Raw genomic sequence first — 26,664 nt, forward strand, 5'->3', positions numbered from 1 at the left:
AGAGTCCCTTGGACTGCAAGGAGATCCAATCAATCCATCCTAAAGGTGATCAGTCCTGGGTGTTCATTGGAAGGAATGATGTTGAAGCTGAAACTCCAATACTTTGGCCACCTCATGCAAAGAGTTGACTCATTGGAAATTGGAAAAGACCCTAATGCTGGGAAGGATTGGGGGCAGGAGGAGAAGGGGACGACAGAGGATGAGATGGTTGGATGGCATCACTGACTCGATGGACATGGGTTTGGGTGGGCTCCGGGAGTTGGTGATGGACAGGGAAGCCTGGCGTGCTGCGATTCATGAATGTTCATAGTTTTATTTGAATAGCCAGAAACTGGAAACAATCCCATGTCTTATCAACAGCAGAATAATTTTTAAAATTGTGATACATATTGGAACACTACTCAGGAATAAAAAGGAACATAACATAGATAAATCTCAAGTTAACTAACAAAGTGAAAGACACCAGACCTCCCTCTCAAAGAGTATACACCATGCAATCCTCTTTGCATAAAATTCTAGAAAATGCAAACTATACTGACAGCAGATTGTTATTCTGAATGTGGAAAGGGAGTGATGGTTTACCAAAGGGTAAACCTTACCCAAAGGGCATAAGGAAACTTTTAAACTGGTATATTCCTTATCTTGATTGTAGTATGTAAATAGACAAAAACTCATGAAACTGTATACTTTAAATATATGCAATTTCATTATATGTCAACTACACCTGAATTTTTTAAAAGGTATATGCCATTTTGGGGGAAGAGAAGTTTCTGAAATGATATATTTGGGTAAGAAAAGGGTAGAAAAAGCAGGCTGAGAGCTTTTAGTATGATGCAGCTTTTTAAAAAGTCAAAATATTAACCGATCCCTACATGGTAATAACTGAATTTTCAGCCAGAAAATGGAGGAGTCAAAATAACCAAGGCTACCTATGAATTCAGTCTAGCCTTATAAAGTGAAAATTTTAAAAATTGATCTCAACATCTATTGGAATATACATATTCTTCAAATTGGGCTTCCCTGGTGGCTCAGACGATCAAGAATCTGCCTGCAATGCGGGAGACCCAAATTCAATCCCTGGGTTGGGAAGATCTCTTGGAGAAGGGAATGGCTGGCTACCCATTCCAGTATTCCTGCCTGGAGAATTCCACAGACAGAGGAGCCTGATGGGATACAGTCCGTGGTGTCACACGACTCTCAGACATGACTGAGAGACTAACACTTTCACTACAATTCTTCAAATTGGATGTAATTTTAGGACCCTGTGAACTAAAATGGACAGGAGTGGGAAATTGAATTCAGATGACCATTACATCTACTCCTGTGGGCAAGAATCCCATAGAATGGAGTAGCCCTCACAGTCAACAAAACAGTCTGAAACACACTACTTGGGTGCAATCTCAAAAATGACAGAATGATCTCGGTTCGTTTCCAAGGCAAATCATTTAACACCATAGTATCCAAGTCTATGCCCAACCACTGATGCTAAAGAAGCTGAAGTTGAACGGTTCTATGAAGACCTACAAGACCTTCTAAAACTAACACCAAAAAAGAAGTCCTTTTCATCATAAGGGATCGGAATGCAAAAGTGGGATGTCAAGAGATACCTGGAGTAACTGGCAAGTTTGGCCTCAGAGTACAAAATGCTGCACTGTGCTTAGTTATTGAAGTCATGTCCGACTCTCTGCGACTCCATGGGCTACAGCCCGCCAGGCCCCTCTGTCCATGGGGATTCTCCAGGCAAGAATACTGGAGTGGGTTGCCATCCCTTCCTTCAGGGGATCTTCCCACAACCCAGGGATAGAACCAGGGTCTCCCGCATTGCAGGCGGATTCTTTACCAACTGAGCCACCAGGGAAGCCCAAGAATACTGGAGTGGGTAGCCTATCCCTTCTCCAGGGGATCTTCCCGACCCAGGAATCGAACCAGGTTTTCCTGCTTTGCAGGTGGATTCTTTACCAGCTGAGCTACCAGGGAAGCCCAAAATGAAGCAGGGCAAAGGCTAATCGAGTTTTGCCAAGAGACCCTACTGGTCATAGCAAACACCCTCTTTCAACAACACAAGAGATGCCTCTACACGTGGACATCAGCAGATGGTCAAAACTGTAATCAGACTGATTTATTTTCTGCAGTTGAAGATGGAAAAGCTTTATACAGTCACCAAAAACAAGACCTGGAGCTGACTGTAGATCATGAGCTCCTTATTGCAAAATTCAGACTTAAATTGAAGAAAGTAGGGAAAACCACTAGGCCATTCAGGTATGACCTAAATCAAACCCCTTATGATTATATAGTGAAGTGACAAATAGATTCAAGGGATTATACCTGGTAGACAAAGTGCCTGAAGAACTATGGATGGAGGCTCATACCAGTGTACAGGAGGCAGTGACCAAGAAAAAGTAATGAAAAAAGGCAAAGTGGTTGTCTGAGGAGGCATTACAAATAGCTTAGAAGAGAAGCGAAAGGCAAAGGAGAAAGGGAAAAATGGGAAAGATATACCCAACTGATACAGAGTTACAGAGAATAGCAAGGAAAGATAAGAAAGCCTTCTTTATGTGAACAATGCAAAGAAATAGAGGAAAACAGTAGAATGGGAAAGACTAGAGAGCTCTTCAAGAAAATTGGAGATACTGAGGAAACATTTCACACAAGGATGGGCACAGTAAAGGACAGAATGTCAAGGACCTAATAGAAGCAGAAGAGATTAAGAAGGGGTGGCAAGAATACACATAGGAATACATAAAATAACATAAAAAATACAAAAAAGGTCTTAATGACCCAGAAAACAACAATGGTGTGTTCACTCACCTAAAGCCAACAACCTGGAGTGTGAAATGAAGCGGGCCTTAGAAGCACTATTACAAACAAAGCTAGTGGAGGTGACAAAATTCCAGCTAAGCTATTTAAAAATCTTAAATGATTCTGTTAAAGTGCTGCACTCCGTATGTCAAGTAAATTTGGAAAACTTAACAGTGGCCACAAGACTGGAAAAGGTCAGTTTTCATTCCAATCCCAAAGAAGGGCAATGCCAAAGAATATTCAAACTATTGTACAACTGCACTCATTTTCACATGCTAGCAAGGTAATCCTCAAAATCCTTTTGAAGCTAGGCTTCAAAAGTACATGAACCGAGAATGTCCAGATGTACAAGCTGGATTTAGAAAAGGCAGAGGAACCAGAGATCAAACTGCCAACATCCGTTGGATCACAAACTAAGCAAGGGGTTTCCAGAAAAACATCTAGTTCTGCTTCATTGACTACGCTACACCCTTTGAGTATGTGGATCACAACAAACTGTAGAAAATTCTTAAAGAGATGGAAACATTAGACCACCTTACCTGTCTCCTGAGAAACTTGTATTAAGGTCAAGAAGCAATGGTCAGAACTGGACATGGAACAACAGACTGCTTCAAAACTGAAAAAGGACTTTGCCAAGGCTGTATATTGTCACCATGCTAATTTAATTTACATGCAGAGTATATCACACAAAATGCCAGGCTGGATCAATCATAAGCTGGAATCAAGACAGGAGAAATATCAACAACCTCAGATATGCAGATGATACCACTCTAAAAAAGTGAAGAGAAACTGAAGAGCCTCTTAAATGAGAGTAATAAAGGACGAGTGAAAAGGCTGACTTAAAACTTAACATTCAAAATACGAAGATCATGGCATCCAGTCTCACCACTTCATAGAAAATAGAAGGGGAAAAAGTGGAAAAAGTGACAGATTTTATTTTCTTGGGCTCCCAAATCACTGCTAATGGTGACTGGAGCCATGAAATTGAAAGACACTTGCTCCTTGGAAGAAAAGCTATGACAAACCTAATCAGTGTATTAAAAAGAAAAACATCACTTTGCCCACAAAGGTTCATATAGTCAAAGCTATGGTTTTTCCAGTAGTCATGTACGGATATAAGAGTTGGACCACAAAGAAGGCTGAGTGATGACGAATTGATGTTTTCGAATTGTGGTGCTGGAGAAGACTCTTGAGAGTCCCTTGGACTGCAAGGAGATCAAACCAGTCAAATCGTAAAGGAAACCAACCTTGAATGTTCATTGGAAGGACTGATGCTGAAGCTCTAATCCTTTGGCCACCTGATGCAAAAGGCTGACTCATTGAAAAAGACCCTGATGCTGGGGAAGATTGAAGGGAAGAGAAGGGGGCGACAGAGGATGAGATGGTTGGATGGCATCATTGACACAATGGACATGAGTTTAAGCAAACTCCAGGAGATAGTGAAGGACAGGGAAGCCTAGTGTGCTGCAGTCCATGGGGTCACAAAGAGTCTGACTTAGCTACTGAAGAACAACAATTCTTCAAATATAAATGTATATGCATATATACAGATGTACAAAGTAACAAATGTTAAACATATGTGTAAGGCTTCCCAGGTGGCGCTAGTGGTAAAGAACCTGCCTGCCAATGCAGAATACAAAAGAGACTTGGGTTTGATACCTGGATCACGAAGATCCCCTGGAGGAGGAAATGGTAACCCACTCCAGTATTCCTGCCTGGGATAATCCCACAGACAGAGGAGTATGGTGGGCTACAGTCCATAGGGTTGCAAAGAGTCAGACACAACTAAAGTGACTTAGTACACAGTACACAGCACATGTAAGTATAATGCATATAGGTATTTAGAACTTATTACTTTTGTCTACAGATAATATTTGATGAGCAAATGGGTTTGAGAGCGCTTTACTAACTACAGAAAACATCTACCCTTCAATCCAAAGAGTTGCAGGCAACAGATTAAGAACTGCTAACGAAGATATTCAATGTCAAGGAGATACAGTATTTAAATATTATCTTAAATAAAACTTAAGTCTAATGAAAAATGTGTCTAACTGGTTCCTTAGCTACACTTCATAATTCAAAAGAGTTTAGGGATTAGTTATAACAATGCTAATCTGGGTGTAGATAATTAAGAATTTACTATGACTAAATGGCAAAAAATACAGCTGATTTAAAATAAAGATTCAAATTTTTCCACAGGTTGACTGAACTAAAAATAAGACAACAGAGTCAAGAAGAATTCAAGATTGCTTTTAATGTCTAAATGAAGTTTAAGTTTCATAGTTCAATTTAATATATGATTCTTTCATAGTCTATGCAAAAGAAAAACAGAAAAATCTTTTGCCTCCTATCTGCTTTGTTCACTTTACCTCGTATCTGCAATCCTGTGTCCTTACAACAGTAGCTAAGGTTTGCCAAGTATTTACTATGAGCTAAGCACCGTTAAATGCTTTACACAAATTATCTCATAATTCTCAAAGCAATTTATTTTACAGATGAGAAAACTGAAGCTAAATTAACTTGCCTAAGGAAGTAGAGCTGGATGTGAACTCGGCCAAAGTTAATTCAGTTGATGTTATAAATTCAACTCGCAGTCAGTCTTCCCATCATTCACTCAGCACATTTGTATCGCAGAGAATACCAAAAATGATAAAGTCGTGACTTCAAAAACTTTACAACTTTATGAAGATTAAATCTAATATCACAAAATAAATTTTAAAAACAGCCTTACCAATACGATAACATACCAAGCTGTATGGTTTCTAAAATTAAGCTAGAATATCAAGGAAGGGATCATTAAGAAATCAACAGCTTTTGATAAAATATGTTAACATTTTTAGAAATGATGACCAGTCATAAAAAAAAATTTTTTTTTTTTTGGCCATGCTGTGCAGCACGTGGGATCTTAGTTCCCCGAACAGGCATCAAACCCACACCCCCAGCACTGGAAGTCTAGAGTCTTAACCACTGGACTGCCAGGGAAGCCCCACCAGTCATATAAATAGATATTTACAGTTCATTTTCTTGCCAATATACCCAACACAGTATTTAGTACTATAATCGCTGCAAGAGTAAGAAAGACTCTGCTATCATAGGAAACATCCCTTCATACTACGAATAATAAATAATTTTCAAAAATAAGAATGAATCTGGGAATTCCCTGACTATCCAGGAGCTAGGACTCAGTGCTTTCACAAAAACAAAGATTGTAAATACTTAGAATACATGTAAAATTGTAAAGTTAATTCCTGTTTTTCTAACTACCACGTTGCTTATAATCACAGTATCTGGGATATTAAGAAAGGGCTAAGATTGCTATAATTACTAATTATTAACATCATTGTGTGTTGAGTGCCCACTATATGCATAAATGCATAAAATGCTTTTTGTTTAATTCTCATTATCAGGATAGTTAAGGAGGATATTACAAGCTCCATTTTATAGATGACAAAACTAAGGCTATGAAAGATTTCATAAACTGCCTACTGCCTAATTAGTCAATTAGTAAATGACAGAAGCATGGTTTGACCAAAAGCATGGTCAAACAATCACAGAACGTGGGTTTTTTCTATCCTATCATTCTTCCTCGGAACACAAATGATATTTTTTTCAATTTCTCTATATGGTAGTTACAAATGTACTTCTGTGATCATCAGGCTATTCTGTGAGTCTGTGAGATTCTAGGTTGAAAAAAGTTTATCTTTATTAAATAATACTAGGAGCTAAAATTCCTGATTAAAAAAGTCAGAAGCATCACTTTTACTTTTCTAAAGTCAAAGGCAGTCAACCTTAAAAGATATGAATTTTGCTTTTTTTCTGTGTTCCTGACTTCCCTGACTTTGTCTTTATTCAGGAGCCAAGCAAGTGTTCTACAGCTTTAAATCCTTTTTCCTCCCTAACTAAATTGGAAAAAACTAATGATAATCATTTTTCTAATTAACTATATAACTTTAATATAAACAAGTTACCATAATTAATATTTTGCTATCTAATCAGAGAACTCAAGACTTTGCTCGTGAATGTAAGGTAGCAACACGCAAGTACGGCGAGTTTGGGTAGGGAGAGAAAGGTAAGGCACTGAAAGTCAATTATTAAGCAACTCCTTGGTCCATCCATTTAAGATGACTGGAGTCTTCCTCCTGCCTAATCCCAGACTCTATTAGAAAGGACAAGTGGGAAGGCATGGCCTAGTAACAATTGTTGGGCACCTATTCCCAAGAGCTAGAGAGCAGAGTCAAGTATCCCGCCTTCTAAACCCACATGGTCCTGCCCAGGTTCCCATCCTAGGACTAGCAATTCTCAGGGTGTTCATTCGTATTCTGACATGCTTTCCTGAGTGGAACACAACAAAGGAAGAGTTCTAACGAGCAGGGCGAAAAATCTGTCCATGCGAGAATGCTGCAAATAGGATCAACGTCCTTGACGTATGTCACGCTAGGAAAACTGCCAGGAACGGCGCACTCCTCTAGACGGGCTTCCCGAAGACCCGCCAGACTCCTCCTCAAACACGGCAGTCTTCTCCTCGTTCTCCTAAGATTTCCAAGTGCATATTTTATATTCTCAAAAATATATGGCAATATGATAAAGACATTCTATTTATCAGTGCTTGTATTTCATAGCTGAACAAACAGCCTAAAATGCAGTATACAGAATTTGCCTTTAATGAGATTTCTAATATGTTAAATTACTGAGGATAAACTGTCTTTGCAAATAAATTGGTCTTTATTTTCAAAAAATTATATTTCTTTGTAAATAAAAGATTTACCATGATATTAAGATAAAGAAATATGATAGCAAAAAAAAAAATGTTTTTACTTTAAGGAGTACAACTATATCCTTTCTCCCCAGCCCCACCAAGGAAACATATATCAGAGTTCAGAAATTGGCAGAATTTAAGATCCACTCCATATGAATCAAAATTTATTCAACACAACATATGTATTTTGACAAGTCCAAAATAAAATGTAGCTTTCCAAGTACTCTATTAAAAGACCTCTTTTTCAGGTATTAAGTTTACCTAGGGAACTTTTCTGATAAAAGGAATTCTCCCAGCAAACCAAAAACCAGACACTGGGATTTTTGCACTTTCACAGAACTCCAGATTTTCAGGCAGCACATTTCCATTAGGATTTATTGTATGTGTATTTGGAGAGCAAAAACCAGAGAAAACAGATCAGAAGCTACATATAAAAGATAAAACTTTACTGAAATAACTTAATTAACTAGTGTTAATAGAACTTCCACTTGTAAAAATAATTTACATGAATATTCTTTGAAATGGGAAAAAGAGCCTCACTAAATTGTACAGTCAAAAGCAGTTTCTTTGAGATTTAAAAATCATCATTTTTTTCAACAACAGATTAATGAATCTCGCTGTAAAAAGAGTTGAGCAATGAGAGCTATTTGTAGATAAGTATGATTAAATTATGGGTAAATAGTAAGTCAACTGAATAAAGTCCATTTATCAAAAAACAAGTAATCAACTAATGTCCACAATTATGAGGAATTAATTTTATATTTTTCCCACACTCTATTAAAGATTTTACATTCTTCCATCAGTTAGTAAAGAACCAAATGATCTATACAAAAGTACAATAACTTAAAGAACAACCATTCTAGTAGTAGGGATACTTCATTTAACTCAATGCAAGGAATTTAAAAGCTTTCATCCTTGCAACCTTTGTCACAAAAATTAGTAAATTTGCTTTATGAAAAGACCGCCTATGTGTTTCAACTCAAATATGCAATGATTACATGTTTTGTGGCCTTCCAAAGACTGAAATTTTTTTACAAAGATTGAAATTTTAATAAAATATAAAAAAACATGAAATACAAATAAAAGTATTTTTCAGAGAGAGAAAAATCTAAAATTCCTGATGCAAAGCTACTCCAAAAGTTTATTCACAATTTCATAAAACATTAATGAAAGGGTTACATAAATCTCCTGGAATAAAGATCTTAAAGAGAGCTGTAAGAATCTCTTTGTTTTCAATACTGCTTTCTCTGTTCTTACATCCATTAAAACAGATATAAATTAACTCTTTCTAAATATAAACCACCTAGTCTTACAGGAAAAAAATCAAACCAAGAACAGCAAAAAATATACATATATATTCTCAACATAGCTTTAAATAAGTATGTAGATTACATTTAGATCCCTCAAACAAGTTAAACTTACAACATATGCCATATCAAGATCATTCTCAAGGGAGAAAACCATCAAAACAAAAGCTCCCGCTTAATAAACTATTTTGTAGTTAAAACTATCCCAGGTGCATTTAATTGTCCAGTATTATCACCATTTTTCTTCAAAAACCTAGAAAACTAAAATAAACAAGTATATTTGGCTCTCTTAAAAATGCTTTTATAGTATATATTTTGTATGAAAGGCCATGAAAAACTTTAAAATTCCCTTACTCTCTAAAAAGGAAACACCCTTTTGCTTTTCTCTTTTGAAATGTGTCTTATTTGGTTTTTGCTTACTTTCTACACATGAACTTTTCTCAAACCAGTCTCTTTCAGTATTAGTTGTTTACTGTCAACATGTCTGTGTATACTTAGGTTTTTTACAGACTGTGCTTTACAGTATACTGGTAAGAAAAGCTAAAGAAGAGGGCATGAGTGAAACAAAAGTGGACCACATCTGAGAAACACCACTCAATTTCATCTCTCTGCCTCAAATACCCTTCGGTACTCATGCCAAATATTCTCAATTTCTAAAAAGAAGCACAACACAGTATGATAAGGCAAACACAGGAGAAACCGAATCATCAACTGAAGAAATTTAACAGAATGTATCACCACCTGAGAAAGAAATACCACAAAAAGAAAAACAAATAATAAACCCAGTTCCTGGACGTCCCTATTGAAACATCGTTTTTACTGCACTCCATAGCTCAAACCATTTTACAAACTCTTTTTAATGTAAGAAATACATTTTACATTGTAATCCAGTACACACATGTACATCATCCTGGTGGCTCAGATGGTAAAGAATCCACCTGCAATGCAGGAGACCTGGGTTCGATCCCTGGGTCAGGAAGACCCCTGGGGAAGGAAATGGCAACCCACTCCAGTACTCTGGCCTGGAGAATTTCATGGACAGAGGAGCTTGGCGGGCTACTGTCCATGAGGTCACAGAGTCGGACACGACTGAGCGACTAACACACACGTATGAGCAAAATTTCCCAAAACAATATTTCTCCTTGCCATACGCAATAGTAGTCAATTCTGTTCTATTTCATTTATTTGTAATGCTGGTGATAACCCACTAAATTGATTTTACAGTTACTAATAAAGTATCATCCAGTTCAAAAAACACAGGCTTAAACTAGGGTAAGCAAAAGGAGAAGGGGTCAGCAAAGGATGAGAGGGTTACATAGCATCATCAACTCAATGGACATGAATTTGAGCAAACTCCGGAAGACAGTGGAGGACAGAGGAGTCTGGCATGCGCAGTCCATGGGATCGAAAAGAGTTGGACGCGGCTTAGCAACTAAACACCAAAAAAAGCAGGGTATCCCTTATATAGTATTAGAATTTTTTCTTTTTTATTTTGCAATTTGCTTCTACCTGTCTAGCAGGTAAACAGGTATTTTAAGGCTGCCATATTATTTTGCTGTTTTATTCGCTGAGTCATGTCTGATTCTTTTCTGACCCCAAGGGCTGTAGCCCGCCAGGCTCCTCTGTCCATGGGATTTCCCAGGCAAGAATACTGGAGCGAGTTGCCATTTCCTTCTCCAGGAGATCTTCCCGACCCAGGGATCAAAAGTGCGTCTCCTGAATTGGCAGGTGTATTCTTTACCACTGAGCCACCAAGGAATCCCCTGCTACATTATTACTACTTTCAATAAAGCAAGTGGTTCTTAAAATGTTCCCCTGACCAACATAAGCATCACCTGAGAGAAATTCAAACTCTCAGGCCCCATCCCAGACCTATAGTATCAGAAATTCTGGATGGAACCAGCTGTCTGTATTTTAGCAAGCCCTCCAGGTGATTCGGGTTCAAGTTAAAGTTCCAGAACGACGCATTAAAGAATTCAAGCCTTTCTTCATCCTCTACACATTTTTTAAAAATCCAGTATACAGGCTTATTCTGTGCCAGTTATTATTCTCAAAGTTCCACAGATATTAATTCACGTGAAAAAAACCAACCCTAAGAAGTAGGAAGTATCCTTATCCCTATTATACAGATGAAACTTCTTCACAGAGAGGTTAAGCTATCGAAGCTAGGTGGTGGAACCAGAATTCAAACTTCTTTCTAATTTGGAGAAAGTAAGCCTACCCCTCTTCATGCCTCTCCTCTTCCCGATCAAGTCCTACTCCTTTAGTTCAGCTACTCCTCCCTTTTTCCTATTCAAATTCCCCATCTTGTCCATGTCCTTATTTTCTAACATGATTGCTCTCGTCTTAAACATTTCTTTCCCTAAAGCACTGGAATGCGAGTCACAATCTTGCTTTGAGAACCCTTTCTCTGGCCCTAGATGGCATGTTAGTATTATTATGCAGCTGAAGTTTCTTCTATTTCTGAAGTTATTAGAACCTATTAAAGGCCCCCATGTTATTCCTCGTTACCTACAGTCCTGCTCAGTTTCCACAAGACCACTAGTCTCTTCCTGAGCAACTTTCTCGCTCCCTCCTACGACGCCCTATCTCCTACTCCCTTCCTACAAGGAAACTACTTCTCCCGCCTACCCCCGAGTCATTTTGCTTGACTAATCCCCAACTGAGAGGACTTCACTCCTCGGCTAAACCTCTCACCACTTCTCAAACCCGAGCTACCCCCTCGAGGTTTTGTTGTTTTTGCTGGCTTTTTTTTTCTTTTCAAAACTCTGCTCTCCCGGAGATCCTCACACCCAGTTCCCAGTCCAGTCTTGGATCTCCCATCGCAGACCAGCGGTGGGGGCAGCAGGGCGCTCCCGTTCCTCCCCAAGCTGTTCAAGGTCTCAAGCGGTCCGATCAACCGAAGCCCCGCCAGAGCTCCCACAGCGCTGCTCCCGCGGATGGCCGCCTTTCTCAGGAGAATCCCCAGCCCCCTCCCTGCCTCTTTCCTCAACGCCCTCGCTGGGGACCCCTGCCACCCTCGGTCTCCCTTCTCCCTCGGACCCGGGCCACTCCCAGTCTCCTGGCTCCCTCAGCTTTCTCCGCTCGGGCCGCTCCCGGACTTCCCGGGTCCCCCCTTCTTCCTCACACCTAAAGGTGTCCGGAGTATTCCCGAGTCACCTCGTCCCTTGGACTAGGTCGTAACCGGCCACCCCCTTCTCCGGGACCCCAGACGCTCCCGTCTCCCCGGGAACCTACCCCTCACACACACTGGTCGCCGGTCAGTGTCCCGGACCCGACCAGCTAGGCGTCCCGAGGGACCTGCTGGCCTGACCCGCTTGGGTCCGGCCCCAGCCTACCTTGCCACACCACGAACTCCGCCGCAGGAGCCGGGCGGCTCTCCCACCAGCCCAGTCAGCGCGAACTCGCCGCCGTCACCGTCGCCGCCCCCGCCCTGGCCCCGGCCCGGGCCGGGCTGGACCTGCAGTCGAGGCCCCCCTCCCCCTGGCTTCCGCTTCGGGAGCGCCGAGATGGAGTTTCCACCCCCACCCCCCGGGACAGCCCCCAGACCTAAGGCCCGCATTACCGGAACTCACCTGCAGCTGCCGCCGACCAACTCCAGCGCCCCTGCCTCTCTACCTCGGGCGCCAGTAGCCACCTAGCGCCTCCACCTCCCCCATGACAACAGTCCCACCCCGTTTCACACTTCCTACCTCGCGATTGGATAGTGGGGCGGCAGCTCTCTGCTCTTATTGGTTTAGTGTACCCGTCCGTCAACGCTTCCTTACCGCCCCTTTTCCTGACCCAGTATTAGCCCCCTCCCGGACCTGGAGCGTCCTAGACCAAGCTTTAGTTGTAATTGGTTGATGTTTGGACAGTTCAAAGTTCTGATAGGCTACCGCAAGTGTCTGTTAAGTCAACTGGCAAAGGATGGTCGACTTCGGTTGGTTCGAGCTTGGGCACAGTTTGGTTGCGCAGTAGAAAGCGAGGAAGAGACTGACGCTCAAATCCGACGGGAAGGATTAACTCTTTGTGGTAGAGGTGACTGTAAACTCGTGCCTTTCTCCAACTTTCTCCCAATAAGGAGAAGCTTATCACTGCCAGCTTACCCAGAGGGTAGTACTTACACAAAACAGCAATATTAGAAGTTATGTATAAAAATCGATCACGACTCGGTGAGAGAAACGCTCTATATAGATTAAAATTTCCCCTTGAGGTCCTATGGTGCCCAATTTCCTTGACGTTCTTTCCAGAAGTCTCCATGCTAAAGGGCAAAGCACAGCCGTTTATTTAGCAGAAGTCAGTCCACTTTGGTTGCAGGTAATAAATCGAAGTGGCGTGTTGCAAGGTCTCCAGCTTCCAGACTCACTCATGGCTGGCTTCTGCGAAGTGACCAAGCAGCCAACAGCAAGTTTGGACTAAATGGGCCACATTTTACCCTTGTGATGCTCTGGAAAAGAGAATTCGGCTCCCTGCAACTTGATTTTTATGCTCAGCAGTTCTTAAATAACCCTACTAGATGTGTGTCAGATACTTAACAATTTATCTTTTTTCTAAACCTCTCTTCCTAGTAGTCTAAATTAGGGCCGTTGAATGAATTGCAGTTCTTTTCTCCTATTGGCACAATGCACAGGAATAAATGATTGCATTTTTATTCACTTGGGTACAAATCACAGTAGGCACTCTTGAGAAATTTGATGTTGCTATAAAAACTCATGTGCTCCTAGAAATGTATATTCATTTTTTTTTCATTTAAGCTTTTTGCTTTTCTTTTTCATTTCCACCCACTTTTCCTGCTCCTGAATGGCAAAATGCTGGCCTAATTACTCTTTCAATTTCTAAATCAGATTTAAATAAATGTACCTTCCTCACAACTCCACCCAGCATGCATAAACTCATGGGTCATGAAACATACACTCAGGAATGGATTGGGAAAGTTCAAGGGTACTTCCCCCTTAAGCATCCCTTTATGATTGGAACTTCCTGTGGTACCAAGAATCTAGACCTTGCCCCTTTCTTATTCCTGCTAACTTTTTGTTCTATATCTCTTCTATTTACCCTTCTATCCTATTTCAGCAAGCTACAAGAAGTGTAAAACTGTGGGGTTCTCAGTTTTTTCTCAAAGAAAAAATTGTCTATTTTCTAGCATATATTTTTAGTCATTTAAATAAACTATATACCTCTAGCACCAAACTAAGTGGAAATTATTCCTCCAGTAACTACATAACAGTAAGGTGTCTTTTCCTAGTTTTTTTCTGGAACTTTCCTCCCCCTCCTCTCATCCTCACCTTCCAATTTAGAAATAACCTCCCCTTCAATTCAATGACTCATAAAAGCCTGTAAAAGGAAAGTGGAAAAACCAAAATAACCGCAGAAATGTCTGAATCATTCAGGTGAAGGAAAGATCAGACATTGACCATGGTAAGATGGGATTCAACACATAAGGCAAGCCTTAACTAACATTCCCATAACAAAAGAAGTAACATGTAAATGTGAAGATGCTCCAGTGAGAAGGAGGTAGCAGTATGTCCGAAGCTTTTGAATGTATTACCAGCAGTTTTCTTCTCTCTAGTCTTGGCGGTGTGTCCTACCTACCAATTTTAGAGCAAGTTAGAAGGCAATTAATGTCCTGACAGATAGAAAACAATAACGTCATGGGAGGGCATGACCATTATTATGGTACTTTGGGTAATAAGGGCTCTTTCACAGTCATAGTGACTATGTGCCATGGAGAACATAGAATTAGGCCAGCCTCACTAAGAGGACTTGCCATGGAAGTTCAGGAACTCAAAAAAATTACTATCACAAAACCAAGAAAATTGCCACAAAGTTCAGCTATTCCTTTTATTTCATTGTCTCTATTTATTTTCACTACACAACACAGCATGTGGGATCTTAATTTTTCCACCAGGGATGGAACCTGCACTGACTACAGTGGAGGCAGGTCCACTGTAGCATGAGGCCTTAACCACTGGACCACCAGGGAAGTCACCCTTCTATTTCATGTACTAGAGTGAAAAAGCTGGCTTAAACCTCAACATTAAGAAAACTAAGATCATGGCATCTGGTCCCATCACTTCACGGCAGATAGACGGGGAAACAGTGGAAACAGTTACAGACTTTATTTTCTTGGGCTCCAAAATAACTGCAGATGGTGACTTCAGCCTTGAAATTGAAAGACCCTTGCTCCTTGAAAGAAAAGCTATGACCAACCTAGACAGCATATTAAAAAGCAGAGACGTTACTTTGCCAACAAAGGTCCATCTAGTCAAAGCTGTTGTTTTTCCAGTAGTCATGTATGGATGTGAGTGTTGGACGATAAAGAAAGCTGAGTGCTGAAGAATTGATGCTTTTGAACTGTGGTGTTGGAGAAGACTCTTGAGAGTCTCTTGGACTGCATGGAGATCCAACCAGTCACTCCTAAAGGAAATCTGTCCTGAATATTCTTTGGAAGGACTGAAGCTGAAGCTGAAACTCCAATACTTTGGCCACCTGATGTGAAGAACTGACTCATTCGAAAAGACCATGATGCTGGGAAAGATTGAAGGCAAGAGGAGAAGGGGGTGACAGAGGATGAGATGGTTGGATGGCATCACCAACTCAATGGACATGAGTTTGAGTAAGCTCCGAGAGTTGGTGATGGACAGGGAAGCCTGGCGTGCTGCATACCATGGGGTTGCAAAGAGTCAGACACGACTGAGTGACTGAACTGAACGGAAAAAAAAAGGCATTCATAAATGTTTTTGCTCATACATGCATATATACTTCTATCACTCCCATTCCTTGTGAAAATCAGTTAAGAGGAAAAATGTAATATAAACACATACAACCCAGTAAGAGAGAAAACCTTAAAGAAGGAAGGTTTTAAGGAACATTCTTTGATCCAGCAGAAGGCTATTGTGTTATCAAAGCCCATGCAGTAACTGGAAAAGTTATTGTTTATACCCTACATTTTGATTTTGTGTCCACAAAGTAATCTTATCATGCAATTACTCCATCCAACTTCTCTTTTCTTTCCTGTGTTAGGTGCTTCTCCATCACTCTCAAGGCCCGCTCTTAAAAAGCAAGGACACTGGAGTCAGGGAGTCTGCAGCTCTGTGTTGCGTGGCTGGTTGTGGAGGTGGTGCAGATGGTATCTGTGCAGAACCACTTGAGCAAAACCAGCATAGCAGGTGTATTAAAGGCAAAAATATCCTTTATAAATCCTGATTAAGTGGGAGATGATGGACTCAGAGTGATGGCCCAATGTCTGAGTGGTGTGGTTTGCCTTAGGCTCTCATGTGTGCTGGTGCATTTTGCTCTCTTTTCTTTGCTACTCCTCTCTTTGATCATGCCACTTTTCAAGGGAGCAAAACCTGAGTGTCTTTTCATTTCTATTTTAGTCCAGGAGGACAAAGTCACTATGAAAACTCCATTTGGCTTTGTTTGTTTGTTTTGGGATTTTTTTTTTTCCCCTCCCTGGTTTCTGCACACAATTCCAAATGGATTAGAGAAGCAAACAGTCGGTGGAAAAGAAAATCAGTCAGATAAGCAGACAAGGGCCAGAGCTGCTTGCTGCTAGCAGTTAGGGACAAAGTCATAATATTTGATAAAAGAGGTGGTTCCCTGAGTTTAGGATCCCTGAAAGTGGAGGTTGACAGGGATATAGGGATTGGAGAGAAGGGAGGAAAGAGACAAAAAGTGAGACAGAGACAGAGAGAATGAGAGCTGAAAGAGAGAGAGAAAGCCCTTGGAGAAGAGGGTAATGAACATGAGAGAGTCAAGAGGCCACAGTCAGAGTGCTGAGACAGCTTAGAGTCCTACCCCCAACCGCCCCAGATACGGACTTTACACCAGGTTGCACAATTGAACCAACAAAGTAAAGCCTCTGCCACTGGCTGAAAGGAGAATGGGGCCAGAACTCTACCCTATGCCATCATTGCTCTGTTGCCACCTGGAAATACCTCTGAGCTCAAAGCCTGCTGCTTTGGCACCAGGGCAAAGCCAACAAGGAAGGATAGATTCCTGCAGCCAGCCAATGAATGCATCGTCTTTTGATTTCATAAAGGTGACCACTGGCATGAAGCTCTGGGTAAACAAAGGGAAATTTTCTGGAAGAAGATGTTTTTGCCATCCCAAACTGGGGAGCTTCCAACAAAGGGACGTGCCAAGTTGCTTTCCATGCTGGAACAAAGCACTGTGGTTTCAAAATTCAAGACTCTGTTCCTTGGATGGGAAGAAGCAAAAAAGTAAAAAAAAAAAGTCAGTGGAAAAGAGTGTCCTCTCAGGCAGAACCATTTGATTTCCAATTCTAGGGCTCATGTGATTTTTAAGTAGCACATCATACCGTCTCATTACTCAATGCAGGCATTTTCATCCTCAAGAAAAGTGTGTATACCCCTCTACCCACCTTGCATAGCATAAGTAAGATGGCTTGAGTGCTTGTAAAATGAACGGGTTGCAGCTCTTAGCTCTGCCATTGTGCTATTGAATGGAGCCCCTGGTTACTATCACCAGATCTATGGGTGGACCAGCCATTCTTCTGCAACAGGGAGTGGACCACTCAAAGCACTTAGCACCATTTAAACTTTTGTCCATCCCAGTTTTACACACACACACAAAGAGTTTCCTGGAAACCTGGCTACACTCCAAGGATTTCAGAGAGTAGAATGCCTTCTAGAACTCCAGTTTCCTAATCACTTGTAATCTCATAAGAAAGTAGACTTGAACTCAGACCCTGAAACTAAATGTGTTCAGATCCTGGCTCTGTTATTTCTAGCCATGTGACTCTGGGAAAGTGGATTCATTTACCTAAACTTCAGTTTCTTCATCTACAAAGTGGAATACATATTAGCTATCTCTTGCTGGGTAACAAATTATCCCAAAATTTAGTAGCTTAAAACAACATTTATTACCTCTGTCTCTGTGGGTCAGAAATTGTGGTGTAACTTAACTGGGTGCTCTAGCTCTGGGTGTCTCACAAGGGTGCGGTCACCTCAAGGCTCAATTAGGATGAACCTGCATCCTAGCTCAGTCGTATCATTGTTGGCAGGATTCCTTTGCTCACAAGCTTTAGCCTAAGGCCTTAGATCCTCATGAGCTGTTGGCTCACGACCTCTCTGTGCCTTACCTGTGAATTTCTCCATAGAGCATCTCAAAACATAGCAGCTTACTTCATCACAGCCAGCCAGCATGAGGGAAAAAGAGAGGGCCAGTGAAAGAGAGACTGCCAAAAAGACAGAAGTCAGTCTTTTGCAATCTAATCACAGAAGTGACATCCCAGTATTCTTGCCACATTCTGTTAGTCAAAAGCAAGTCATTGGGTCCAGCCCACACTCAAGGAAAGGGGATTGCACAAGGGTGCAAATACCAGGAGGGGGATTATTGGAGTCACTTTAGAAGCAGCCTACCATATGATAATAATAATAATACCTACTTACAGGTTTTGTTTAAAGGTTAAAGCAGAGAATGTGTTCAATTCAGAGCCTGGCATATATTATGTACCTAGTGTATACAATACTATTCTATTAATTTTATTATTGAGTATATAATGATTGGTTTTCTCTCCCTTCTAGCTACTCGGAGGAAACTTTTATGAGCAATAAATGAGATAATCTACATAGTTCAGGAAGGACCTGATGCATGGTAAATTCTCATTAATTATTATTAATGTTGATTGTTATTAACATTATATGAGTATGTGATATCTGGTTCCTTTGCCAAGCTACTGGATGGATATGCAATGCCCAGAATGGTCTTATTTTCAAATATTTTGTCTCATTTATCCACGTGTACCCTATACTTTCCAGATCACAATTCCAGATTTGGGGCTCAGAAAATATGAGCAACAAAGCCATGATCCAGTCTAATTTCCTGCCTGCCTTATATTAAGCAAGGCATGCTCAAGACCAGCAAGATTGGGTAATTATGGCAGCACCTCCAATTTTCAGAAGTCTGAACCTGGCTCCATTAAAGTTCCAGAGAGAGGGGGTGTACCCAGAATGAGTAAGGACATGGCTTGTGACTTTTGCCCCTTTCACTGGTCACTCTGCAGTCTGCTGTCAATCCTTAACAGGATGAGAAAAAGAGGGATCCTACCAGGCTCTGTGGATGATGTGAGGGCACCCAAGGGGCAGATTGCATCCCTGGACTGGGAGCAGTCAGAATCAAGAGGCTGAAGAGAGAGCAATTTTGCAATTAGAAAGTTGGAAGTAGAAAGCCCAGTTTACTACATGAACGAAAGATCACTATGAGGTTAGAGTGACCAGCAGGGCTGGGTTGAGTGGCTTCCTTATAAAGGAGGAGGATATTGAGGACTGGCCTGTAGCCAGAGAAAATGTGGAACTATTATCAAGGAAACTCCATTATTTTGGCTTTGAGTCATTTCTCAGGGCTCACACATGATTATATTATAAGAAAAATGTGGTGGTGGCGGGGTGAGAACTCCTAAAGCATAAATGATCTTTAAATCAAAAATATTGTAGAAACACAAAGGTCCAAATGCATAGCTCACCTCATCTCATCTTTTCAGTCCAGGAGTATCTACTCAAATATTCTCTCCCCCTTCCTCCCTCCACTCTCTTTACATTTGTACAGGTTCTTTCCTTTTGTCAGTGTTCCAGGCAGAAGAAAAAACTATCCTCACAAGGAAATGCCTTAGGATCTTTTCAACTGGAGCTGTTTTCTGATCCAAAGTCACCATCTTAAACAGTTTCTTCTGTGGTGCTAGACCATTGCTGCTTAACGCTTGATAAATACTCACAGATAATACAGTTACACTTTCGCCTCCAAATCAAGACACCTGTGCAGCCAGGATTTAAACAGGCCCCTTGATTTTCTGAGATGCCACAACCCTGGCCTCTGCTTCTCTGGACATGTTCCTAGGTGTTTCTAGATTTGTGCACAGAACAGCTCAAAGCAGAAGTTCTGGGGAAAGATCTGCGAGGTTAAAGGAGAGGTATGTAGCAACATCAAGTTCCTCTTCCTGTCGCTTTTCTCCTCTTCTGTTTCCTCTGGGTTTGAGAAAAAGGAGAATTATAAGTCTCAACACCTCTCAGTAGCCAGAGAAGATCTCTGTCTGCTGTTTTGCAGGATGCCAATTTTAGAAGGGAAAGAAGGGCTGAGAAGATGAAGACTTGCCCCCAGGAAACCTGCTTACACAATAGGGATGGTGTGTTTATTTATTCAGCCTTTTCCTCCAGGCAGCCAGAGCAGCAGCCATTTCATTTTGCCCTCAGGAAGTGTATTTAGTAGTAGGCTTTCTTTCTTTTCCTGTTAGTTTCCTGCAAAAGGACATCAGTGTCTTCTTAGAGCAGCAGCTGATAGGAAAGGATGTTATTGCTCAAGGGAAGGCAGACAAGCGTATTTCCCGAGTCAGACCCAGATCATCCCCAGGGCCTGGAGAGTGCAGCCTGGGCTGTGTTTCACACCCATTTCCCTCATGCCATCTTCCTCCCTGAAAAACTCTCTAGTGTAACAATAATTACCTCTTCCACTTGTGTAGAATTTCACACTTTCCCAAGGTAAGCATCACACTATACAGAAGCAGAGTCGGAGGCACTGTATTTGATGGAGACTGGGGTTTACTTTGGAGGGTTAATATTATGTACGGGGGAAATTATACCAATCGTATAGGTTTACTCTAAGTAGGATGAGATGGCTGGATGGCATCACCAGCTCGATGGACATCAGTTTGAGCAAGCTCCGGGAGATGGTGATATACAGGAAAGCCTGGTGTGCTGCAGTCCATGGGGTCATGAAGAGTCGGGCGTGACTGAGCACGCACACTGAGCATACACGCACCTTAAGTTAGGTTCCCTTTACTGGCTCCTACTCATTCTAGAGATCTCACTTTCAAAGTGATTACTACAGCGGGGCTTGCTGATGTCTCCTCTCCCAGGCACCACTGGGTTGGGCTCTTACATATATTGCACTTCTGTTTTGGATACACACATCCCATGAGTAAATCTGCGTGGAGCACATCCTCCTGCAGCACTGTGATATCAGGAACCCATCCATCCTGCTCACAGTTCCTAGCACGGGGCCTAACCCAAAGTAGTTCACTAAATGATCAGTGAATGAATAAGTCAGGAGTTGTCTCTAGGAGCTGCCTTCCTTCCCTACACCATCATTTATTTTAGGGTGGTGCTATGGGAGTTGTAAAAAAAAAAAAAAGTATGTGCTAATTATCATGTAATGATCACTAGTGGTTAGTAGTAATTCGTAGGTAAAAGCACAGTGGTAGTGTATGACTAAATAAAACATTCCACCAGCATGTACAGGGCCTTCCCTGCATTATGAATTTGAAATCTCATTTCCTGTCTCCGTTGGACCCCTACAGAGAGACAGGGCCATTCTTTCAGTTGCCAGCATCAGGGAGAGGGAGAACTCAGTTTCCTCTGATTGAGCGAAACCATTTTGGTCTGTAAATTAAATGAAAATGCTGGGCCAGTAGTGGCCCTCTGCTACTTCCCTCTCAGGTTCTGAGATGGATTTCCCCATCCAAGGTCTGCACTGAGTCATCCCTGCTCCAGATATAAAAAAATTAAAAAGTCAGCTCCCTCAGGGTGAGTGACAGAAACATGGACGCATCCTGCTAATCTTCCCATTGTGGGTCAAGGTCCGTGGCCTCGGCCCCCTCCTTGGGAACAAAGAGGACAAGCTGAAAGGAAAGACAAGACTTTTCCTTCTCATTCTTTCCTACCTCAAAAGCTCCTGGTCTGTGGCTTCCTCTTGTTCCGCAGAGGGTAAGTGACGATGAAGACAGAGGGGGAAAAATACCACAGGACACAGCACTTTGATGGGCCTGAGATTGTCAGGGAGCTGTGAATTGGGATGAAGGATTATAAGACATGAAGAATCCCTAGAGATTCTTCAACAGTTCTCACATTCCAAATAACCAAGGCACAGCCCAGTTGCCAGGACACAGGGAACCAGAAATGCAGTCAGCGGGTGGTGATGACAGCAAAGAAGTGAGCAGATCTGACACCCCAGCCCCTACGAAGGACTGTGCCCCAAGGGAGCACCACAGACAGCTGCAGACTGGGTAGTGAAGACTGGGAGTGAGTGTTGAGCATGAGACCTTGAATCAGGAGGCCCACACTCTATTTCCAGCTCAGCCATCAACTGATGGAAGGATCCCACGTGAAAGATGACTGTCAGAGATGTGGCTTAATAGGTTAACCATGGAATGGGCACATATTTATGAGATGCTTTGAAATCTCTAGATGAAAAGAAATGGCAGGAAAAACTATGATTATTTTGAGTGTCGATTCATAAAGGAGCCAGCTCATCTTTGAGCTCTTGTACTGGAATCAGAGGCCACAGCATTTTCATCTTGGGTGGAGCAGTCCCTGGAGATCTGTTTTCTAAGAACTTTAATTGAGAGCAAGTTCATTGTTGAGGTCCACAAGGAATCCAACCAAAAATCTCATCACTGGAGTATTACAAATTTCCAGCCAAGCCCCAGTAAGTTTTCTGGGCAAACAGATCCTGGCCAGACCTAACTTGCCTGCAGGCCTGCATAGGCTGTGACGGGGAAACGCTTCTCCCTTCCTGTCACTCTCCTAAGAGTCTTTCTCCTCTGATTCTTTTTTACATGTGCATAAGACTACTTGGAAACTTTGACTTATCAAAGAATATTTATAGAGATTTCAAAATGAACACACCAATTGTGGTTCTCCACCTACCATTTAGCACCCCCACACACACTTTTTAAAGGAAGTGGTCAAACCAGACCCTTTTTTATTCTATTTGGCTGGTCTGTGACCCTGGTATTCTACTTCCCTATTCATTCCCTTGTATACTTTACTGTAAATACTCCTGCCCCACTACCTCCATTCCAAAGGGTTATGTTAGTCATTGAGTTCTTAAATGAAAGCATATTCTTCTTCCTGGCGTCTCCAATGCTAACAGACTGACTAGACTCATAACAGGACTTTAACCCAAAACCTTCAACAAGTGCTTTCCTTGCCCTGAATGACCTCAGCGGCAACAATCCCAGGTCACAATCATCACAGAAACAGATATTATTTTTCTGCTATTGCACTAAGTGGACAAAGGTTGTCTCACTCATGCAGAAGGATCACTTAATAAAGCTAGAGCTGCTTGTAAACCAAAAAAATCTCAAGAATGGTCACATGACTGCTAGGCATGCTTTAGGGGGTAAGCTAAGTCTATAGTATCACAAGCAGCATGGGTAAGACCAACAGGAACTCTGCTCTCAAATCCCCAAATCCTAGGATTACAATGTAACTGACAAACTTTCAGTACTGTTAAAATGAGGACTGACAAAAAGAAAAAGAATATTTCAAGCTGTAGGTAATAAGTCCATGGAACTCAATATCCAAGGAAGGAATATACTCAGGATACAGAAACAATTAGAGCAAACTTACAAAGTGCAGAAGCATACATGAGTGAACCGGACGGTCCTATATCAATATCCTAGGTTCCTCTCCTAGTTCCAGGGATTCTACTTCGTTAGATTGGAGTAGGTGTACTTTATTTTTGCAAAGCTCCACCAAGTGATTCTGATTCCTAACCAGGTTTAAGAACCACTACTTAAATAACCTTTCATCCAAGATAAGAGGCTATTAAATAGACTATAGGTCTGACCCAACCTGGTAATCCTTATGGTCCTACTTGTCAAACTGCTTGGTTAGTGAATGACAACTCCAAGATGGATAACAGCTGGTGTCTTTGTGACACAGAGCAAGCTCCAGAGTAGCCATTAGACTCGAGCCACAGATCAAATGTAGTAATATAATAGTCCTCTAGTCCCTGGCTCATTTAGAAACTTTTCCAAGATTTTTGAGAATTTCCCACCTCAGGGACAAATTAACTGGAGACTTTTAGAACAAACTTTGGAAGGAAATATTCAAATCTGTTTACCAGTATACAATGCAGACTTCTTTAAACATTTTCCTTGTGGTTTTTTTATGCATAGTGCTTAGAATACTAGGCATTCATTCATTCAGTAAATATCCATTTACTAAAGCTTAAGACATATAATCTATGCTAATAGTTTGCTGCTGAGGATATAAGTAAGCTAACGTGTGTTTAGTAGCTCAGTTGTGTCCAACTCTTTGCGACCCCATGGACTGTAGCCCACCAGGCTCCTCTGTCTGCGGGGATTCTCCAGGCATGAATACTGGAGTGGGTTGTCATGCCCTCCTCCAGGGGATCTTCCCAACCCAGGGATCGAACCCAGGTCTCTCACATTGCAGGCAGATTCTTTACCATCTGAGCCACCAGGGAAGCTGAGGATATAAATAAGCTAGCAAGACAGTAGTAAAACAAATGTGGTCTCTAGCTTCACTAGTAACTAAGAAGCTCTCAACTTTTTTTTATTTTATTATAATGGCTGGGTACAGTGGAACAGCCATCCCAGGAAATCCTATGACGGCAATTTTACCCTCTTAGGAATAGAGAATTTCAGTTCTATATATAGCTTACCTGAGGTTAAAAACAACTATAAAATAAAATGCCCCCTTTTTTCCAAATGTACCTACAAGTAAAGGATAAAATTAACCTCCAGAAGATAACGATTATGTTTTGTTCACCTTTGGATCCGAATTACCACATACAGTACCTTGTGCCTAGTGAGGTTCAGTGATTTTGAATGAGTGAATGAATGAATGAAGCGTGAATCTCAGTTCTGCTGCTTATTGTACATCCTGTACAAGGAATCTTTCTGACCCTCTGATTCCTCATAATTGAGGCAATAACTACCCTCACTACTTGTCATATGATTCGAAATCACATGGTCACTAGCACGGTAGCTGGCATAAGACAGGCAGGTACTCAACAAATGCTCATGGGGACAGTACATGGCTGTTATTGAGAAAACAGGGAAATAAAAATTTCTAGGGACCAGCTTGTATGGTCAGACTGACACCTGGTGGTACAGTTTTAGAACCTGTACCAAAAGTATAGTCAGTTGCTGGTTTGACACTTAAATTAGGGAGTAACTAGGAACAAATAAGAACTTCTTTACAAATAACATTTTTTTTTTTACACACAAGTGACATTTAATCCTCACCAGTGATTTTTCAATCCTGACTATATGCTAGAATAATCCATGGACCTTTTATAATATATTGCTATTGATTTCACCCTCAGAGATTCTGACTTGATCTGTAGGGCAGGCTGTCACATTTTTAAAAAGCAATGTTAATATGTAACTGGGTTGAGACTCACTCCAAAAGACCCATGAGATCGTATTATTCTTCCCATTTTACAAATGTGAAAGTAAAATTCAGAATGATAAGGTAATTTTCACAGAATCACATAGTTACTAGTATAGCAAAAGGGAATTTGAACACGAGTCTACCATTTTTCTCTATATCGCATTGACTTAGCAGAGGATTTTGGAAGTCTGGTGTGCTCCACTTAGCTTCTGCCCGTGAAAGATTCAAACTCAGAGGTGCTGTGGAATTCCATGACCCTATGGGGGTGAAGCACTCCAAAAAACAATTTGGTGTTGAAGGGGTAATATGACCCCAATGAAGGCACTGACTTCCCAAATAATCTCTATAGAACTCCTCTTCTCAGGAGCTTTAAACTCTACTTCTCTGTTGGATAAATGAGCAATGTGAGGTTGCTTGATTCTGAATTGAAAAGCTACAAGATACATTTAACGCTTTCTTTCTGAGGTCTGGGATATGTTAGAGAACTGAAACAGTTTAATCATCCATTATTGAGTTCCAGGAAACAGCCTCCTATGCAGCTACTGCACACTTAGAATATCTGGTCAAAAACAGTCGCAGTGTTAGGCATCAGCAGGTAAAGAAGAATGAAAGGGTTAAATCCAAACATCTGAGACGGTGTCCTGAACTGGCCTCCCAAAGAGGTTCTCAGAGGACAGATGGTTTTGAAAGGCATGGGAAGCACACGTCGCTTTCAAACCTACCCTGTAGAAAGTGCCAGCTCAGTCCAAGCCTGGAAAATGAATGGGCTCATTGAGGAAGCCTGCGGCATCTTATAGAGCTGGCTCAATTACTTGCTAGGATGATTTCCCTGGACTTTATGAGGATTATTTCTTCGGTTGGTGTTGGAAGCATATGGGAGCAGGCTGAGGGTGCTGAGGTTCAGCCAAGTGGGCAATAGTCTAGAAGCTCACCATCTGAAAAGCCTATACCAGGGATCACAAACTGTCAGCCCAAGGGCAAAATTTAGCTCATAAATGTGTTTGGCACAGTGTTAGCTTTCAGTGTTTCTAATATTTTTAAGTTAATGGCCAATATTTTAAGCTGGAGAAGTTTCATGCCTTGACTGTCCTGGTCACAACTATTATCCCAGAATCTAGAACAGTGCCTGGAACAGAATAACTCTTTAATATTTTTTAAAATTTATATTTCTTAAAAAAAACCCTATGAAGTAGGAATCATTGTCACCACTTTACAATGAATAAAATAAACCTCAGAGAATTAAGTAATTCACTTGAGGTCACATAATTGATAAGCAGCAAAATATTTGGACTCAAGCATGTTGACTTTCAAACCAATGTTCCGGTCACTGCTCCACACTGCCCAGCATCCTACATTGGTGGGCCTTTCACAGTCATGAAGCCATTTTGGTTTAAACTTTTAAAAACAGCTTAATTGAGATTCGATTAACATACTATACAATTTACCCATTTAAAGTGTATGATGTGGTCCAGTGGTTAAGGCTCTATGCGATTCCCCTGTAGGGGGCACAGATTTGATCCGTGGTCAGGGAACTAAGATCCCACAGGCCTTGAGGTGTGGTCAAAAATAAAAATGTATGATGCAATGTTTTTTGGTATATTCAGAAGGTTGCACAATCATCACCCCAATGTATTTTTAGAATGTATTTGTTCCCCCT

General features: G+C 41.3%; 1 protein-coding gene across 50 annotated transcripts in view; it reads right to left on the reverse strand.

The window, feature by feature from the left end:
* NUMB (NUMB endocytic adaptor protein) overlaps positions 1-12,527 on the reverse strand; it is a 167,186-nt gene extending 154,659 nt beyond the window's left edge. For 36 of the 50 annotated variants that reach the window (XM_081509017.1, XM_081508981.1, XM_081509016.1 and 33 more), the window contains exon 1: positions 12,438-12,527. The gene's annotated coding sequence lies outside the window, so the exon portion shown is untranslated. Of the gene's footprint in view, positions 1-12,200 lie in introns of all 50 variants that reach the window. The other 14 variants (XM_081508995.1, XM_081509015.1, XM_081508980.1 and 11 more) reach the window with 3 other exon arrangements.
* Between the last annotated feature and the right edge of the window lie 14,137 nt (positions 12,528-26,664).

Source organism: Giraffa tippelskirchi, chromosome 7, assembly GCF_054371585.1.
Source record: "Giraffa tippelskirchi isolate mGirTip1 chromosome 7, T2T-mGirTip1v1.2.pri, whole genome shotgun sequence".
NCBI classification, from domain to species: Eukaryota; Metazoa; Chordata; class Mammalia; order Artiodactyla; family Giraffidae; genus Giraffa; species Giraffa tippelskirchi.